We start from the raw sequence: 20,470 nt of genomic DNA, 5'->3' as shown, positions 1-20,470 counted from the left end.
CAGCCCCTGGATTGCGCCAGGCAGAGCCATGGCTCTTCCTCCCCTGGTTGGGTGCGGACAGGGCAAATGGGCAGTTGGCCTGCGGTTGCCCTACCCAATCCCCAAAGACCTCGCCCATTACCTCAGTTACCCCCACCTCCCTGCCAGATCCTCTCCAAAGAAACGAGTGCGCACCACCTTCCTGCACCTACAGGACCCTGAGATTCTCTGAAGGCCGAGAACAGGGCCCTTGAGGAGGACCCGGGTGTGGGAAGGTTACCTTTTGGTGAGAGGCTGGCACTGATCCTGAGGGAACGCAGGAGAAGCTGGGGGCAGGAGTGAGCCCCTCTGAGAAGAGAGGTGTAACAGAGCCGTTCTCTGCCTGTTTTAAATCAGCCCGCCAGTGAGTATCGATTTTGTGCTGTGCCTTCTAGGTGAGTGTTAGCTGACGTGAGAGAAAGAGTGGTATGTTAGAGGACGCAAAGTGGTAATTTTGTATTTCTGGTCTGTTTCTTAGTCCCTGCACCTCTCCCCGACTCCTGTACTTATCAGCCACTAAGCCTGGAAGAGTAGATTTTTCTGGAGGTAGACTTGTGAATTAGGCGAAGTTTGACTTTCTCTTTTACCCCTTTAACATATTTTTTTTGGTTTTCAAAAATTTCTCCTAGAAGTTCACCCTAACCTTTTTGCTGCTTTGTGTTTTCAGGGTCTCCCATGAAATTATCTTGCCAGCCCAGCCCGTTTTATATACCTAGCCTCCCAGTACTTTCCATACTCCACGTTTTCCCATGCTTGACCTTCATCCAGTTTCCTCATGGCTTGATTCTTCCTGGAAGGTAATAACTCAGTGTAATAGATTCAGTCGGGGATATCTGATGAAGCTGCGTCACTAGCCACGTGTTAGTATGAATGTGGATGGTTGTGATACGAGGGAAGTTGAAGCAACTTCAGGTTGACTGACCAGGATATGTGGTGATAGCCTCCAGGTTGTAGTGCGTTTGAAATTTTATTTTCAGTCAAGTGAGTATAAAGGGTAGGAAAATGTAATTACTTTTACCTTTGTTATTTTCAAATAAAATTTACAGGCAAGAAAATATTTGTTGCCAGATCTTTGTGAAACAATTGTTTCCTTTGGAAATGCCTCTACATCTGGAAGATGCTTAGGGATGTCAGGATTGGTTCTATTTGACCAACACTCCTTAATGTAGGCTTTTATGATTCAATTCACACTGCCTCAGCCATCAGGTGATGTGTAGGTGACCCCCCAGCAACACATAGTAGCCTCCTATCCAGGTGTGCTCAAAATGATTGACTTCTTATATATGTCGTGGCCACCATTGGGGTCAGTAGGCTCAAATCCCCTTTCTATTGATACTTCTCCTGCCATGTTGACCTCTCTTTCACTACCTCATTTACCTTAATGTATTTCTTGTTTGCTTTTTTGCATCACTAGTAATCCTTACAGCACGGAAGATGAAATTTGGAAATGAAAAAAAATGTATGCATAGAATATTGTGTTTGAGTTGACAGAAATCCCAAACTACTAAAGCCAGACCTTTAACCTTTAAGAAAGGAATATGCAGGAAATATATAATAACGTAAAGCATGAATTATAGTCTATAACCTTTTTAAAAGTTAACCAAGTGGAATTTGATAATGAATAAAATAAGGTTTTGAGGGACTTAGTACCTATTGGCAGATATGAATTTTTTTTTTTAAGGTGGACCATTTTTAAAGTCTTTATTGAATTTGTTACAATATTGCTTCTGTTTTGTGTCTTGGTTTTTTGGCCACGAGGTATGTGGGATCTTAGCTCCCTGACCAGGGATCAAACCTGCACCCCCTGCATTGGAAGGCACAGTCTTAACCACAGGACCACCAGGGAAGTCCCAGATATGAATATTTTTATTTTGATCTTTTTTCCAGTTTTATTGATATAATTGACATATAGTACTGTATAAGTTTAAAGTGTACAGCATAATGACTTGATATATATATATATTTTGAAAATGAATAAAGGAAAACCTCATTCAAAATGGAGTTGGGAAACCGTAAGGGGGAGCTTTCACACACATACCTCTCATCACAGCTTAGTTTACACATCCCAGCCAGAAGAAGCTTAATTTACAGCAGGAAGAAGGAAGATTTTCTTCTTGCCTAGAAATAACCCAACCGATGAGAAACTGCTACAACCCTGAAATCTCTCTCCTCCAGTGAGCTTTTAAACAAACAACCCCTCCCAACTTCCTATTTTCCTCTATAAAAGAGCACTCCTTCCTTTGTTCTGCAAACTGTGGTTTGCCATAGTTTCCATGGCCCAAACTGCAATCACATGCTGTTCCCAAATAAACTTGATTTTGCTGGCTAAACCGTTACCTTTTTATTTTAAAGGTTAACATTACTTGGTGTCAGAAGGGGGATCTGAAGGAGATGAACCCCTGAAGAATTAATGATCCCTGGAATCATGCACGGTACCTCCTTGATCCTCTTGTGCTCCCCACTTCCTTTTGGTTCGGTAAGTCTCCTCTCAGATTCAAACTCCCTCCTTTTGATTGAGCTCTCCAACTTTATTTGAGATCTGTTTTTGTTTTTGTGAAGGCATTGCCCTTTTGGTGAGTACTCATTTGTTTTCTGGACCTCTGGTTTTGAAGTATGGGATCCCAATTCTCTAAATTCTCTCAAGAGTCCTCCTTCTGGGACCACGGCTGATTGTATGTTCAAAAACTATGGTCCTTTCTTTTGCATATTTTTAACTAAGTGGACCAACTTAACCAAAAATAGTTTATAACTCCAGGGGTCACTTTTGGAAACTTTCGACCTCTTCAAACTTGTTTTTCTCAGAACTAAATAGACCATGGCTCTAAAATTAAACAAACCGAATAGGATGTGTATTTTAATTGGTACCTGGAGGCTTCCAAATGCATTCAGTACTCTGAAATTGCCTCTTTACAAAATATCATTTCTGAATTAACTAAGGCAAACAAACAATTGCAAAAAAAATGAAAGTCTTCTGAGGCCTCTTTTACTCCTCTTCGTCTTCAGCACCATATTCTTCTTTTCCTTCTGCACCATCCCCCCTCCTGTATACCTTTGTTTCCTCATTCTAATTCTCTCACTGAACTTCCCTATTTCTCTGAACCTCTGCTTCTCTCCCCCTCTCCTGAACCTATTAAAACCTGCCCCTTTAAAATCAGACCCTCTGAGGATCCAAATGCTAAACCCTTAATTTCTTATGTTCCCTGGACTAAAGCTGAACTATGTGCCATAGTCAAAGATTTTTCTCAGAGTAAGTGAGGATCCCCACAGGATTGCTGAGGAATGTAATATAGTCATTCAAACTTACTTTTGGTTTCTGGTTTCTCTGACTTACATCAGCTAGTTCAGGTGCTTGTTGGCGAAGGCCAGGCCCAACACTGGATGAAACTACTAATTGGGATGGTCCTGAGACCTGCAGACAAACCCTTGCTGTTGCTTTTTTATCATATGATCAGGCTCAGGGAATCACCAGGTGACTCCATTTGGCAATTCCTAGGGCTTTCCCAAAGCGAGTCGATTGGAATAAAGTTCAGGCTTGTACCCAGAAACCCAGTGAGCCTGTGTATGACTATCATACCTGGCTCTAAATTGTCTTTAAAGAAAATTCTGGTCTTCCTCTGAATGTTGAACCCACTTGGGTAACCTTTAACTCTGTGTTCAGTAACGGGCTGAACCAGGATCTTTCTCTTCTAGTTGAAAGGACCAGGATGGAATGAGAAACTATGTCCATTCCAGATTTAGTTAATTTAGCAAACTAGCTTGCCCACACCCTAGATGATTCAACTAAAAGGAAGACCACTAAAATCCTCAGTTTTCAACTCCAGCAAATGGAGGCTTGTAAACAAAAACAAAACCTTCCCAGTCTTTGCCATTATTGCAAAAAGCCAGGACACTGGAAGAAAGACTTATAAGCTTAAGCACTCCAGGTACCTTCAACCCTCTAACCAGCCTTTCCCATGCTCTCTTAACTCCCAGTGATGGGACTGCGAGGAATTACAGGTTTTTCCTCTCAATTTTCCCCCTTAATTGACTTGGAGAAACTACTCTCCAGATTAGGAATGAACCTCTCTCTGTCCTTATTGAACTGGAGCTACACCCTTGGTGCTCAACCCACTGTTATTAAACAGCCCCTCCCCTGGAATACTAAAATGGTTCAAATAGTGGGGATCTCAAATAAATCTCAACAGATTTCTGTTACTAAACCCATCCCCTTTTGTTTAAGCCCTCTAAGAGATAATCACCCTTTTCTCTTTAGTTCCTCTGCCCCTATTCATTTATTGGGCCAAGATTTCTTAGAAAAATATCATCCTGGAATTTCTTTTTCCTAAAAGAAGGAAATAATTCTAGAATTTGATAACAGCCAAAATAGCTGACTGGGTGAATCAGCTGACCCTTTAACATCTTTTATTTGCTCTGTCTCTGGCAGCACTAGAGCTAATTCTAAGGACACTAATCATTTGTCCCTAATGGATCAGCTACCACCCTCCTTATGGGCAAAATCTTCAACTGATATTTTCAGAATCCCCAGTGCCTCTCCCATTAGGGTACAAATAGATTCCTCAAAGCCTCTCCCCAGAATCAGTCAATACTCTGTAAATAAAGAGACCCTCCAGGGCATTAAGTTGATAATAGAAGACTAAAAGACCCAGGGCCTCGTTATTTTCTGTACTAGGCCCTGCAACATCCCTATTTTACCTGCAAAGACATCCAGTGGTGGAGGGTGGAGAATGGTCCAAAACTTCTGAGTCATAAACAGTGTTGTCTTCCCTTATCACCCTATTGTTCCTAATCCCCATATTTTATTAGCCTCCATACCCATCGAAAGCAAATTTTTTTTTTTTACCATGATTGATTTATGTAACATCTTCTTTAGCATCCCTGTGGATAAAGCTAGTCAATATCTATTTGCCTTTATTTGGGAAGAACAACAATACACCTGGACAGTAATGCACTAGGGTTCTACTGAGAGTTGTTCTTACTTCTCACAAACCTTAAAAACAGATTTAGATAATACAAAATTTCCGAGAGGCTATTTTATTGCAATATGTAGACTTGCTTCTCTGCTCTCCTTCTCAGGTCTCCTCACAGGAAGACAGCATCCACCTGTTAAAGCTTTTAGCCTCAAAGGGGCATAACCTTTCTAAGGATAAACTGCAGTTTGTTCCAACCCAAGTTATTTCAGGCACCTGATCTCAGAACAAGGGCTGCACCTGGATCCAGATAGGCTTCATGGCATCTGGAACTTACCAAAACCCCAAATTGGATGTCAACTACAAAGTTTTCTTGGGTTGGCTGGCTACTATGGGAACTGGTTTCTGAGCTTTTCTCTCATGACCCAGCCTTTTTATGCCTTACTAAGGAACACCAAACCTGACCCGATTACTTGGGAAAATCAGGATGACCTAGCTTTTAATACCTTAAGGGAAAGCTTGATAATCCTTCTTTCCTTGGACACCCTAATCATCAACTTCACTATTTCCTCTTCATATATGAGGAGGGAAACACTCTTGGAGTACTTACCCCCAAACATGAGTATCACCATTGCCCCATAGGGTACTACAGTCAGCAGGTAGACTCTGTGGCATGTGGATACCCCTGGCCTCAGAGCCATTCCAGCCCCATCCTTTTAGTTAAGGCTACTGAAGAATAGTCATGGGATCCCCTCTAACGATCTTGATCTTTGTACTCCATACAGTAGAAACCCTCCTGAATTCTCATCACACTTAACACCTTTCAGCCAGTTATCTCACCTCCTACAAAAATCCATTTGCTAACTGTACCCCACATAGCTTTCTTGCTGTAATAGCTTTAACTCTGCCACCCTTCTTCCCTCCTCTGCAGACGATACACCTCATGACTGTTTGACTTTGATAGATAACATTTTGATCCCTCGTGATGATTTACAGGAAACTCCCCTAAGGCTGAGTTTTCATGGTTTACTGATGGTTCTTATTTAAAGGATGAAAATGGTAAATTTTGTGCTGGATATGCAATCGCAACTCCTTTTGAAGTTATTGAGGCAGCACCTTTGCCTTTGGCTACCTTGGCCCAATAGGCTGAATTATATGCTCTTACTCGGGTTTGCACTTTAGCTAAGGGCAAAACTGCAAACGTTTATACTGATAGTATGCCTTTGGGCTTGCCCATGACTTTGGAATGCTATGGAAACAGCAAGGTTTCCTTACTTCTAATGAGAATAAAATTTAAAATGGCTCTTGTGTCCAAAATTTATTAGATGCCATACTCCTACCAGCTGCTTTGGCTATTATTAAGGTCCCTGGGCATTCCAAACTCAACTCCCTGGAGGCAAAAGGAAAGCATGCCACGGATATTTCTGCCAAGAATGCTGCTCTCAAAAGACCAACAATCAAACCTCTGACATGGTCCAAAGTGGTGTTTCCCCCAAATAATAATCTGGAAAAATTGACTAGAGGTGCCCAACAATTGGCTTCAGAAAAGGAAAAAACAATACTGGAAATCTAATAACTTCGTTCTATAAAAAGAGAGAACTCTGGTTTGGGCCAAATAATCTGGTCTTACCAGAGACTCTAAAATTCCCATTACTGATAACTTTACATGCATTAAACCATTGGTCTTTGGATAAAATAATAATGTTTATGAATCAATACTGGTGAGGAAATATTAATAAGGCTGCACAAAGTGTCTACTTTTCTTGTCCCATCTGTCCAAAATACATTCCTGGGAAACTGTCTGCACTGCCCCCAAACACTTTATTTATTTATTTTTTAAAGATGAAAGTTACTTTAATTTATTTTTACTTATTTATTTATTTTTGGCTGTGTTGGATCTTCGTTTCTGTGTGAGGGCTTTCTCTAGTTGCGGCAAGCGGGGGCCACTCTTCATCGCGGTGCGCGGGCCTCTCACTGTCGTGGCCTCTCTTGCTGCGGAGCAGAAGCTCCAGAGGCGCAGGCTCAGCACTTGTGGCTCACGGGCCCAGTTGCTCTGCGGCATGTGGGATCTTCCCAGACCAGGGCTTGAACCCGTGTCCCCTGCATTGGCAGGCAGATTCCCAACCACTGCTCCACCAGGGAAGCCCCCCCAAACACTTTAAATTGCCCAATAGACTATTCGAGTTTTGGCAGATGGATTTTATACAACTTCCCCTGTCTCATGGGTATAAATATATGTTTTATTTTAAACATTAAAATATGTTTTAGTCATGGTTTGTTTGTTTTCCTACTGGGTCAAAGCCTTTCCATGTAAATAAGCTACTGCCTCTTAGTGGCTAAAATGCTATTAGAGAAGTTTACCTCTACCTGGGGAACCCCTCCTGAACTCCATAGCAACTGGGGAACCTATTTTACTAGTTAAATATTACAGCAAGTCTGTGCTCTTTAGCCAGTCCTATAGCATTTTCCCAGTGCATATCATCCTCAGTCTTCAGGACCAGTCGAAGGAACAAATGGCACCATCAATACTCAATTGGCAAAATTTGTGGGAACGCTCCAACTACCTCAGGCAAAAGTATTGCTGTTGGTCCTTCTAAATCTCAGATCCACCCCGACTGGAACTCATAAACTCTCACCATGGGTGAAATAATTGCTGGGTGCCTCATGCATCTAGCTCCCGCTTCCTTTGATCCACAGCTAATAAAAGGAGGTATACTTCAGTATTACAAAGTATATACTGCAGTATTTCGTCCATTGAAAATAACCATGCTTTAGTAGAGCAATCTTTCCACGGTGTGCTCCCAGGAGATGAAGACCTCAAAACACCATACTTTGTGGCCTGGAGATTTTGTTTATTGGAAAAGACATATCCATTAAGACTCTCTTCAATATACTCCAATGAAGATGTTAAAAAAAAAATTAAAAAAAAAAAAAAAGACTCTTTTCAGCCACAATGGAAAGGGTCTTATCAAGTGTTACTGATCAATTCTTGTGCTGCCAGACTTCAAGGAGTTGACTCCTGGATCCATGTGTCTCATCCAAAGAAAGCTGACCCCCTGCCCCCCTGCTCACCACCACCCAAAAGAAAGCCCTAAACCCTGACTGGACCTGCACACCAACTGATGAACTCAAACTGAAGGTTTCCAAGAATCAAAGCAGACAAGAGCTGAAGGAAACAGCTTTCACAAGATGACTGGACCAGGCCTGTATATCCTTTTCTCACCATTGCTTCTTACCTTATTTTCTCCCTCTCTTCTTAGAGAAAGATAATGCTCTTATTCCAATGCATTTCCCAATCTATCGCAAAAAGGAGAAACCTTTCTGACTGTTGGATCTGTCACCAGAAACTCTGATCTGTTCATGAGGTTGAACATCCCTTGGTCTTATCTGTAACCAATTTCTCTTTAATCGCAAGTGTTATTGCTGACTATACCCATAAGCCTATGTTTGTTACCTATCAGGCTATTATGACCAAGTGTTCCCATACTTTATTTCAATCTTTCCCCAGTCATACTAAACACCTCTACCTTGGTCAATTGTACAGTCTTCACTCCCCCACATTCTTTTCTAAATATGATCTGTCCCCATGCACCCAAGGGAAATACAAACGGGCTGACTCCTCTTTGCAAGGCTTTTAGAAAAGACCCTTTTAGGATGGGATGGACCTTCACAGAATGTTATCCCAATTCCTTGTATCCCTGGCTTGAAAAGGTCAATCAGGAAATTCCAGCTAATGGATTTATCAATAACCAGACCTTAGCTGGAGTCCTCTGTGCTATAGCTGTAGGTACTAGAGGCTTCAAATTCCTCTAGTGTCCTTGATTTTGTCTCCCCTATTGACTTTGGGTTTCCCTAAGAACTCCTTCTTAAATAGAATCTACACCTTGCAGCTCTTTCAGATGTTATCTGCTATTATTATACTAGAACTTGTTGATGTGGTGGTAAGGTGTGGAGGAGGGGAAGTGTTCTATAATATTATGATAAAATCTCAGTCTTATAGTGGGCTTGTGTTCCTGGACTGTGGCCTTTACAAGTCCCCTCCCCCCCACCCCCCCACTCCAGGTGGGATAAGGCTCTGGTAAATTCTTTCCTCCTAAGGAGTAGTAAGCATTTGTTACGGAGAACACCCTGGGCATATTTTTAAATGACTACTTTTCCCCTACCCTGGTCAGAGCCAGGAGGGAATCTTTCTTGACTCTTTATCATGAAAACCTGGTGGGGTTCCTAGAGACAAAATTCACAAAAGATAAAACCCTCTAAGACTGCAGCCTCAAGAAGTTTTTCACTCTCTTGCTAATCCACACTCAGCTTCCAGAAACTCATCACAATTATTGTTTAAGTATTACCACCAGTTTATGGCACCAATAGCTTCTGCTCCAGGTAAGCAGAACTCAGCTATAGTTTTTTGTATTTGTCTGTGTCTTCAGGTTTTAGGATGATGGTTTTCCCTGTGACCTCAATTCTCTGATGGGTCCAAGAAAAGTCATTCGTTTTTAGTTCAGACTTTTTTTTGTAAGGACAGGAGTAGGAACTTCTAAGGTCTTTACATGTCAGAGTTGAAACTAGAAGTCTAGTTTATTTAAAACATCTTGACCACAGTTTATTTTATACCCATTGGCTCTAATTTATGAGTCATTTCCGCATCTGCTTTATTAAATTACCAGCATATTACCTTAAGTTTTTTGAGGCTTGGTTTTAGACTTTGTTAGGGTGAGCCTTTTCCAGTTTTGTCCCCACTCCTAGAGCGTGGCCTTTTAAAAAAGGGTCTCAACTGAATGGCCAGAATGTTTACCAGAATCTGTCCACTCTAGCTGGGCCTGAACGCCAGTGTCTCGCCAGCACAGTTCAATGTCCAGAATCTCTCTTCAGCTCTCATGCTCCTAGCAGCTGTCCTCTTCTAGGCCTCCTAGAGTCTTGCTATGTGGCTGAGACCACCCCCCCCCCCACAACCCCCGCCTGCTAGTGTTCTGAGTCCAAGATCTGTGGGTTTCCTTTGAGCTTCCAGTATTTGATACTCTTACTTTTTTCCTCTGTTTCCCCAGCCCTAGGGGTGTAACTGCTCACTGTCATTGGTTTTTTTTTTTGTTTTTTTTTTCTAGTCTCCTTTAGCTCATTCAGGCCTCTAACATCTGTGTAATCAATTTCCTACATTAAATTCCCTCTGCTGAAATGCCTAGTTTGGTTTCTACTTTCCTAACTATACATATCATACCATGCATAGTTAGAAAAGAAAAAAAATGTTGAAAAGTAAGAAACAGAATGAGATCTAAAGCACCATATCATTTACTTAAATTAAACACAGGCAGAAAGACTGTTATAATCAAGATAGTGACATTGGTCATTCCCAACATCAATTCCCTTCACAAGAAGCCCAACTAGTACAACTATCCATAGATAAGACACTGTTGTGAAGATACCCAGAACCTGGGGGTGAGGCTGAAGCACCCCTGTGTCCACAGAGACTGAGAAGAATCATATTAGAAGGGTAAGAGGAGCAACTACACTCTGACCACGTTGCCCCTCCCTGTCTGGCACAGTGCCACACTGAGAGGACCCCACAACAGAGCCCAGCCTACAGCGCAAAGCTCCTTGACATTGGTCTTGGAAACAATTTTGGATAACACCAAAAGCACAAGCAACAAAAGCAAAAATAAGTGGAACTACATCAAACTAAAAAGCTTCTGCACAGCAAAAGAAATGATCAACAAAATGAAAAGGCAACCTATGGAATGGGAGAAAATATAATATTTGCAAACAATATATCTGATAAGGGGTAAATATCCAGTGTATATATAAAGAACTCATACAACTCAATAGCAAAGAACCCCAAATAATCTGATTTAAAAACTTGCAAGGCACCTGAATAGACATTTTTTCCAAAAAAGATGTTCAAGGTGCATGAAACGGTGCTCAACATCACAAATTGTCAAGAAAATGCAAATTAAAACCAAAATGAGATATCACCTTATACCAGTTAGAATGGTTATTATGAAAAATACAAGAGATAACAAGTGTTGGTGAGGATGTGGGGAAAAGGCAACCCTTGTGCACTGCTGGTAGGAATGTAAATTGGTGCAGCCACTATGGAAAACAGTATGGAGGGTCTTCAAAAATTAAAAACAGCTACCATATGATACAGCGTTTTCACTTCTGAGTATATATGTATCCAGAGCAACTGGAGTCACTATCTTGAAGAGACCTCTGTACCCCATGTTCATTGGAGCAGTATTTACAATTGCCAAGAGATGGAAACAACCTAAGTGTCCATTGATTGATGAATGGTTAAAGAAAATGTGGTACATATATATAAAATGGAATTAGTGAAAGGAATTTAAGCATCAACTCTTGTGTGTGTATTTTAGTTACACACATATCACTTTATCAATATATATCATAAATATGTACACAACTCCTACACATATTGTTGTTAAAATATGCACATTAAAATGAGACATTTTACAAACTTATGGTTACCAAAGGGGAAAGAGGAGGAGGGATAAGTTAGGAGATTGGGATTGACATATACACACTACTCTATATAAAAGAGATAACTAATAAGGACCTACTGTATAACACAGGGAACTCAACTCGATATTCTGTAATAACCCATATGGGAAAAGAATCTAAAAGAGAATGGATATATGCATATGTATAACTGATTGACCTTGCTGTGCACCTAAAACTAACACAACATTGTAAATCAACTATACTCCAATAAAAAATTTAAAAAGAGACATTTTATATGTTTATATATGCTACTAACCAAGTTTCTTCATTTTTTTCCATTCATTTATTCCATAAATATTAATTGAACAACTACTGTGTGTCCAACACAGGGCATGGAAAGTTGAAAATGTCTGCTCCCTGATTTCAGAAAAATTCTCCTGTTTAGTAAACCATTGCCTTCCGAAGTGGGGTGAACCATCACCAAGATGACACAAGATGATTCAATAGAGCATGGAAAAAATTTTAGAACTTCTGTACATTTTTAGCCCAACATTTATAATGTCTGTTTTTGTTATATTTTATACTGGACTCTATTAATTCAGTGATACAATAAAGGAAGAGTATGAGGACATAGGCGCTCATATATTTTTCAAGGGAGTATAAATTGGTACAATATAAAAAGAAGGCAGTTTACCAACATCTATCAAAATTATGACTAGAGCATTATGGACTAGGAATCCCTCTTCTAGGAATTTTTCCTACATGCATGCACACATAGGGCTTGAAAATATGCACAACTGGGCTCTAATGCACACACAGATTATTCAGTGTAACACTGTATGTAATAGGAAAAGATTTGACATAACTTAAATGTTCACCAAATAAATTGTTATTTCTATGCAATGGGATACCAGGCAGCCATTAAAAAGAATGATGATACTTTTTATATATTGTCTTGTAACAACCTCTGAGTTATATTTTAAGGTAAAAAAAAAGTACTGGGGCTTCCCTGGTGGCGCAGTGGTTGAGAGTCTGCCTGCCGGTGCAGGGGACACGGGTTCGAGCCCTGGTCTGGGGGGATCCCGCATGCCGCGGAGCAACTAGGCCCGTGAGCCACAACTACTGAGCCTGCGTGTCTGGAGCCTGTGCTCCGCAACAAGAGAGGCCGCGATAATGAGAGGCTCGCGCGCCGCGATGAAGAGTGGCCCCCACTTGCCGCAACTAGAGAAAGCCCTCGCACAGAAACGAAGACCCAACACAGCCATAAAAAAAAAAAAAAAAAAAAAGTACTGAACAGTTGTGGAGTATGCTACCATTTGTGTAGCAAATGAAAGAAATATGTTTCCTTATAAGTTATGTGTGTGTGTGTATATATATATATATATATATATATATATATATATATATATATAAACATTTCTTATATATGCATACTATTTCTAGAAATATGCACAAGAACCTGGCCACGTTGGTTGACTTTGAGAAGGGGAACTGATAACTGGATCTCAGTGGAGGGAGGGAGGTGTTTCACCATATTCCTTTTTTGCACCTTTTGAATTTTGAACCATAGTACCTATTTGTTGCAGATTGGGTTTTCTGGAAGCAGATGCTGAGATGGAGTTTGGGGTACAAGCTGTTTATTAAAGATCAACACCTGTGGAAAGAAGGAAAGGAAGCAGGATTGGGCAGAGGGACAAGTCCATCTGTTATATAAGCCTGACAAAACCTTGGCTAACCTCTGGGGAGCTCTGGAGCACTGATGGCCTCTCAGAGCAGTCCTAGGTTGGGTGGAAAGGGTCTTTTTACCCCTGCCTCAGTCAGGCATTGGATGCCTCTGATCTGGGAAGGGCGTTTTGGTGGGGTCAGGTAACTCTCTGCAGCTGAGGCAGTCCCTGACAGAGCTGACATCTTGGGTAGCAAATCTTATTTTGAAGGGAGATCGAGGTAGTGTGTCTCAGCAATGTCATTACTTTTGCTACCCGTACACTTTGTGAGAATTTGGATGGATGTAAAATCCCAACAATGTATGAAGGAGGAAAAGTCATTTTCAGATGAATAAGTCTTCAAACAATGTACCTTCCAGGCACCTCTTTCTACCTGTTTAAGTCAATGATTTTACCCCCGGTCTTTGAATTCTAATGCAGTTTAAACTGATGCAAGTAGTATAATCATGTTTTTTGATTTTTCTTAGAAATTTGAACCCATACAGAAAAAAATCCTTAACGTATTAAAAGTAATTGCTTCTGGGAAATAGAAATTGGGGGTAATGTGGTTGGGACTTGAGACAGTGGTTTTTCATCCAACTGGAACACTTTTGAGAGTGAAAGAGGGGGCACTATTAATAATTATACTGGGATAATAGGCATAAATCAGAACTGTCCCTGGAAAACTGGGATGCAGTCACCCTAACTATAAGCCTTGCAGAATTCTTTTGACTTTTTAAACTTGCGCATGTATTTCTTTGCTAAACATAAAATTAATCTTAAAAGAACATTGATAAGGTTTTGGAAGTCAATTAGTACAGCTTCACACTTGCAGAAATGACATCTGTGATAACTCATTTTTGATATTCCTATCTGTTGTATAACTATCCAGTCTCTGCTCAAACGCCTTTCCGTTGCACGTGTGGGTCAGATCTATTCCTGGGCAACTATAATTGTTAGGAGCTTATTTCAAAACTGCTAGTTTATAACTTTTGCCAATAGGTCATAATACAGAAGGCTTTCTGACTAGCTCTGGTTTTAGATGTGCATCACTTTCATTAGTCCAAAAGAAGTGACACCTCCTCAGCTTTTCTGCACCACTGTGCTGTATTTATTAGTATTAGAGTGAACAGTGCACACAGACCTGAAAAGTGGGGAGAGCAGGTTTGCTTAGGCTAAGAAACAAGACTTCAGAAATGATTTAGTGTCTTGGGTAAGGTCAGGAATAACTCTACAAGGTAAAAGCCTTATCAGGTTTGATTGGCAAGTGAAAGGCTCATGCATCAGAGAAATCGCTGACTTCGTTGTTGTGTAACCTCTGGCTCCATGCCTGCTCTATTCTTCTATCAGGCTGCCACCATTGCCCTCCTGCTGTCCTCTATGATGTAGGACATGGCCAAGATTGACACAGAGAGAAGGTTGAAGGGACAGTTGTTAAAATGTCACCCACACAGACTGAAATCCAAATGGCTTAATTCACCGTGTTACGTTTTAATCAATGAGAGTGAAAAAGTAAAGAGGTTGTGGTTTCTAATCAAAGGAAGTAATGCTTTAGTTACTGAAATGCAAATGGCTTAATTGGGAGGAACAAAAATTAAGAGAAATAATTAACAAAAATTAATCAGGTCAAAAAGTTATATTAAGAGGAAACTTAAAGCATCTCTGTCACAGTTAGATCTGCAGTTGGTTTGTGGTAAAAGAAAGTATATATAGAAATTCAAGAGTCAAATGTAAATATTTTAGCATTTGATCAATTTGTGACTTCAGTTAATATTTCAATTTTGTGATAAATACGACCTTTGCATTCCATTGTAGATATTTTAATGTAGAAAGAACCTTGCTGATTCTTAATGGGTACTGTCTGTTTTGTTTGTTTAAGTATTCTGCCTTTCCTTAAGGATGTGCTGATTCCCTAATGCTAATAATCCTTAACTCATAGGTAGGCTCAGGCTGCAAAAATGTTTACTTTTGCCTACTATAAGCTGTTGAATTGAGATGATTGTGCATTGGTTTAAAATTTTAAAGTTGTTAACTGAGCCTTTAGTGTGCAGTATATTGTACAGTATAAAACAGGATCTTAAAGACTTTTTGTTGTTGTGGTAGTGGTGTGGTTATTATTGTTTTGGTCTAAGAATTTAAAATTAGTTACGTACAAATGTGGAGCATTTTCTTCCCTCTAGTGGTTAAAAATAACTTTGCAATATCGGTTACAATTCAGTGCTTTAAATTACAAGGGAAAAGCAATGTGATATTTTAAAAGCAGTTTGAAAATTATGTAGGTGCATTGCCGTAGCTAATTAGTATTGCTGCATATTTTAAGAAAGTGAAACAATAGTTTTATGTTTTATTAACCACAATATACCAATGCCTGGAAATCTGCCAAGAGGTAAAATAAATTTTGAGACAGTTTTTCTTCATGATTAAAATAATATTTCTCTATCTCTAGAAAGAGAGTATTAATTCCACATTAATCTCATTATAATATTATGCCACTCCTCATTCTAATAGTGATTTTCCTGTTGACTCCTGTAATACATTAGTTCCTATATTTAGGAAGAGAATAATGGGTGATAATACTTCCCATTTCCTAAGCTACAAATATGATAATATGTATTACCTTTGTGTTACATTGTGAGAGGAAAACTTCATGATATATGAAAAACAAAAATGGGCTATTAGGAAGAATGTGATAGAGCCCCGAAGTTCAAAGAGAAGTGCTATAACACAGTAGGTGAATGGCTGTTGTCCATCCTCCATTTCTCAGGGAAATTAAACTAATCAAATGCTTCATTTTCATTACTGTTCTGAAATAAATGTGTTCTCATATCTGACTGGTAACAGAACCTTTGCTGTCCCAGGTATTTCTAAAGAAGCACTAGCTTCTGCCCCAGGTGAATACAAAATAGTATGAACTAGTGAGATGATAAAATACTTCAGGAGAAAAAAAAATTAGCAACAATTACTTCCTTTCAAAATAAGCTTCAAGGGAATTTAGGAAAAATTTAATGTTCTGGTGAAAAAATCTAATATTCCTAAATAAGTCTGTCAGAATCAGAGCATCTCTAAAAAGCATCAACCTTATTGTTGTCAGAGGCATTTCCTGGCAAGCAAAATAATGTTAGAGCTTTGGGTATGGTTACTTAAATATTAGTAATATGAGTATAATTAGAGAATAGTGCCCGACTATGTAAAAAGTAAGTGAAATGGACTTAATACCACTGAATGGTACACTTAAAAATGGTTAAAATGGTAAATTTTATGTTACGTATATTTTACCATAGCAAAATAGAATACATTAAAAAAGGCAAATGAAATCTCCCTGATTTTTTAATGTTAATACTTCTAACAGTGAATAAAATGTGCAACGTCTAATAAACATTTTAGGAACTCAAGGCCACTTAATAAGTAGTAAGATAAAATAAACATTGGGTATAATGTTCACCAGGTAATATTTTCCTAATTCAGTCTGACTCCAAACAGCAAAGTGATTATATTTTCCACAGGGCTTTCAGTAACAAACATCAATCTGTGAGAAGCAGGGAAAGGCTGCAACACCCGAGTACTCCCACAATTCATGTCGTCGGGCTAGGACAGGCTTACTTTAGATTTATTTTAATTCCCTTATTGCTTTGTCCCACTTCATTAATGGGATTGGTAAGAAACTGCAGACGACCCAGGGAGTGAGAGACCTAACCCGGCAGGAGCGTACTTACTGATGCCTTTCTCCCACGCCACTTGCCAGTGACTGTGTAATTCAGTGGCTCTCTTGACCTGTACGGTTCTCCCACTGAAGCAGAAACTGATATTTGAGATTCATCAACAACAATAGCACTTTGTTTGCTGTAAGGAAAAAAAATCATTAGTTGCTTCTTTAGAGTCTAAGTTAAAAATGGTACAGTGTTTCTTCTGTGATGTTTTTACCCTTTATGGTCATTCATTCTGATAAGGTAGGCACCTCCCTACCTGCTCTTAAGGTAGATATCTTAAGGAGTGGCTAGGTTAAAGCTGTCTAGGAATCTAAGGTCTTTTTTTCTCTCTCTCTTCCTTTCTTCCTCCCTCCCTCCTTCCCTTCTTCCCTTCCTTCCTTCCTTCCTTCTTTCTAAAATCTGTATATAATGTTTAAAACAGTGAGACTTTCTTCCTGGGCTCCAGTGCACTCATATTTTCTATTTAAAGCTTCATTCAACAAATGTTTCCTGAATGCTTACAGTATTTGAGGGCTGGATGGGAGGTGGTTGACGTGGTGGTGGATAGAATAGTGGATGGAGGAGGAAGAGTGTAAACTTTGACGTGAAACAGACCTCGGTGGAGCCCATTTGTTAGCTCCCGTTTTTTAGAATGTTCTCTGTGAGCTCAGTTCTCATGTGTAAAAATGAGCATAACAGGAGTGGTTAAAACAGCATTAAATGTTAAAACAGAGTTATCGTAACAATCAACAGTCATTATTATTTAGCTGGGGATGGGATACAAAGAAGATTAGGACAGTCTAGTGCAGGGGCTCCTAATTAGGGATGATTTTGCCCCCCCCAGGGAACATTTGGCAATGTCTGGAGATATTTTTAGTTGTCCCATTTGCAGGGTGGCATCTAGTGGGTACAGACTACAGGTGCTGATAACCATCCTATGATGCATGGGGCAGCCCCACAACAAAGAATTGTCCAGCCCAAAATGTCAGTAGCGTTGACCTTGGTCTAGTGAAGGAAAAAAAATTAAAATATGCTATATATTTTATACAACAAGGAAGTGAGCTTGAGGAGAGGCTGGGCAGACCCTTCTGGTTGCCTATCTGATACCCATGCTCTATTTTTCTATCATCATCGTGGTTGAGGCAATGTGCCCAAAGGAGAAACTACATTTCCCAGCTTCCCTTGCAGATTGGGGCAGCCAGTGACATGAAAGAGGAAGTTGTTGGATGGGGCCCTTTGGAAAAAGAGCACACCTGTGCTTTGCCCCTTTGTTTTTGCTGCGAGATGGCCTGGTGGGAACCTTGTGCTTAGGATGATGGAGCAGATTTTTGGTAAGTATAAAAGGGGCCTTTGAGCCGAAGGAATTAGCATGAACAAAGGCACAGAAATGTGAAAGTGCATGTTTCTAGGGAATAACATGTTGTTTGGTATGCTTATTAAATAAAATGATAAGTTGCATAGGAAGAGTGTCACATAATGTTTGCAGGAAGATCTTTAGGGAAAAAAATGAAAAAGAAAAAACACACATGAAGTAAGTAGAGGCCAACGCTTTCCTCTTTCTTGACTATTTCATTTTGTTGGACCTTTCATTTTTCTCACTGAGAAACTGGTCCCAGAGCCAGTACATTTTTTTTTCCTTTTTGTATTTCTCAAGGTCATTGTCACAGTATGATGTATGAAATGTGGACTTGAGAGCACATGGAAGTTCCCTTCCCTGAAAATCATTGACGTATAGCGTGTGTCATCCCCAACTTTCCCCTGAAGCTCCACACTTTGCTCACCTTTACAGACTGGCCGAGGTTTAGGTTAGGCCCAATCCAAATGGAATTTCCTTGAGGAAGTGAAGTGTTGGAAGAGAGGAGGAGGGGTGGAGAATGAAGTATTTGGGAGGAGGTGCCTGGGAAAGCACACTAAGGAAAAGAGCACAATTACCACCTCGCTTCTATTTTCTGCTACTATAAAAAGCCAGTATTTGGAGGAAGGTCAGGCTAAACCACTTGAGTGATTCTGATTGTTTTGGCACGTTATGTTCTCAGCACTTAAATGGCCAGTCAGATAACAATATTCATTGATAAATTGAATTAGATGTTAATTTAAAATAATTCTAGAAATAAAATCTTCTGTGGCAGTAATTCTTAAACTTTATGGGTTACAAACTCTACTGAGAAGTTACCCTAGAGCTCTGAACTCTTCCCCCAGGAAAATGCACATATATGTGTAATGACGCAGAGACAATGTCATTTTTAGCAGCTGTAAGCATTCTTTACAAGTAGAGATCCATCTTTGTTGCAAAGAATATCAAAAGTGAAGTTTTAATCAAACACCAAAATCTGACAGATGTAAAATTCCAAAGCCAGATCACTGTGTGCAGACTTTTTAAAGGAAATGGTTGGAAAGTGATTCCACTAAGTCCTCAATTTTCTCACCCACGTGGAGACCATGAAAGGATAAGATTTGGGTTTATGAAGAGATTTCTTTGGAGAGCATTGTTACCCTACTGCGAATGCCCCCCACCCATGCCCACGTGCTGGGGATTACTGAGTCCATTACTCTTCAGGGAGGGGCTTCTATACGATGAGGAAACGTGTTCCACGTGGTTGAGAGAAACAAAAAATTGGTGCTCAACTCCAGGTCAAAACGCTAAAGAGTCTGGGGGCAATAAGATAGAAGAGGCATGTTGGGATCACACCCAATGTGGAGGGCGATCTGTGGATAACCAGGTATGAGCTACAGGGAAGAGAGATTTGCAGAAGCTGTTTCGAGTCCTACTCGAGAGGACCCCTAGAAGACCGTGTCCCAGGGCGAGGGCTGAGGCCAGCCATGATGGGTGGTACCATCCTCTGGGTCCTGAGAGTGAATCCATACACCCTGGCAAGAACTGTTCTATAACTCCTTACCTCTCATCTCAAATTCTCTTCCACCCCAGAAGAGTCCAACAGAGCCAGAGAGTGAGGAAGCAGTTGAGGTTGGAAAAGAGAGCGGAAGTCGATCTCATTCCTGTCCCCCAACTCAGACCTCACATGGGAAGTGTTGAAGATGAATGAAAGAATGTAGATTGAAACGATGATTACAATGGAATTGAGACTGTGCGTTTTGACTTAGGCCAAAGAACAGCTAAGAGCATCAGGGAATTTCTTGGCATCTGGCCAAGTTTCCATCCAGGGCCAGGGGAAGATTTCTGCACATCTCCTTCCCCACTCTTTACATTTTAAAGGGGGTAGTGAGACACACACACAAAATTGCATTTTGACTACATTTCATGAATTGTGCAGTTATATTTTTTACCCACTGTGGGATGTAAGTAGACCTCTCAGGCCTGTGTGACAGCCTGGCCCTTGTGTTTCATGTAGAAAACGAAAGCTGCTCTGATTAATAAATCGGTGGCGGGGTGGGGGGGCACTGGATTTTGGGAGAGTAGGCAGAGGAGCCAGCAGGGCTGAGATGGGGGGGAGCAGGACAGACTATGTAATTTGTGGGGCCCGATGGAAAATAAAAAATGCAGCACTCATTCAAAATTATTAAGAATTTTAGGGCAGTGACAATAAGGCATTTAACCAAATGTGGGGCCCTGTGCACCTGCATGGGTCACATGCCCATAAAGCCACCCCGGTGAGCATCAGAGGTTAGAAGAGGAGGAGACCCTGCTAGGGGTCCAGGTAAAGAGAGACGGGAGAAGAGGCTTGTCTAGTCAAGACTTTTTCAGTGTAAT

General features: G+C 40.4%; 1 long non-coding RNA gene across 1 annotated transcript in view; it reads left to right on the top strand.

The window, feature by feature from the left end:
• Positions 1-20,470, top strand: part of LOC132371490 (uncharacterized) — a 95,481-nt gene that overhangs the window by 54,550 nt on the left and 20,461 nt on the right. Inside the window, exon 3 of the long non-coding RNA XR_009504864.1 lies at positions 2,371-2,494. This is a non-coding gene — a long non-coding RNA (uncharacterized LOC132371490). The remainder of the gene's footprint in view (positions 1-2,370; positions 2,495-20,470) is intronic.

The sequence above is a fragment of the Balaenoptera ricei genome, chromosome 9 (assembly GCF_028023285.1).
Source record: "Balaenoptera ricei isolate mBalRic1 chromosome 9, mBalRic1.hap2, whole genome shotgun sequence".
NCBI lineage: Eukaryota > Metazoa > Chordata > Mammalia > Artiodactyla > Balaenopteridae > Balaenoptera > Balaenoptera ricei.
Note: the sequence above shows the minus strand (reverse complement) of the source record. Positions and strands in the feature narration are given on the sequence as shown.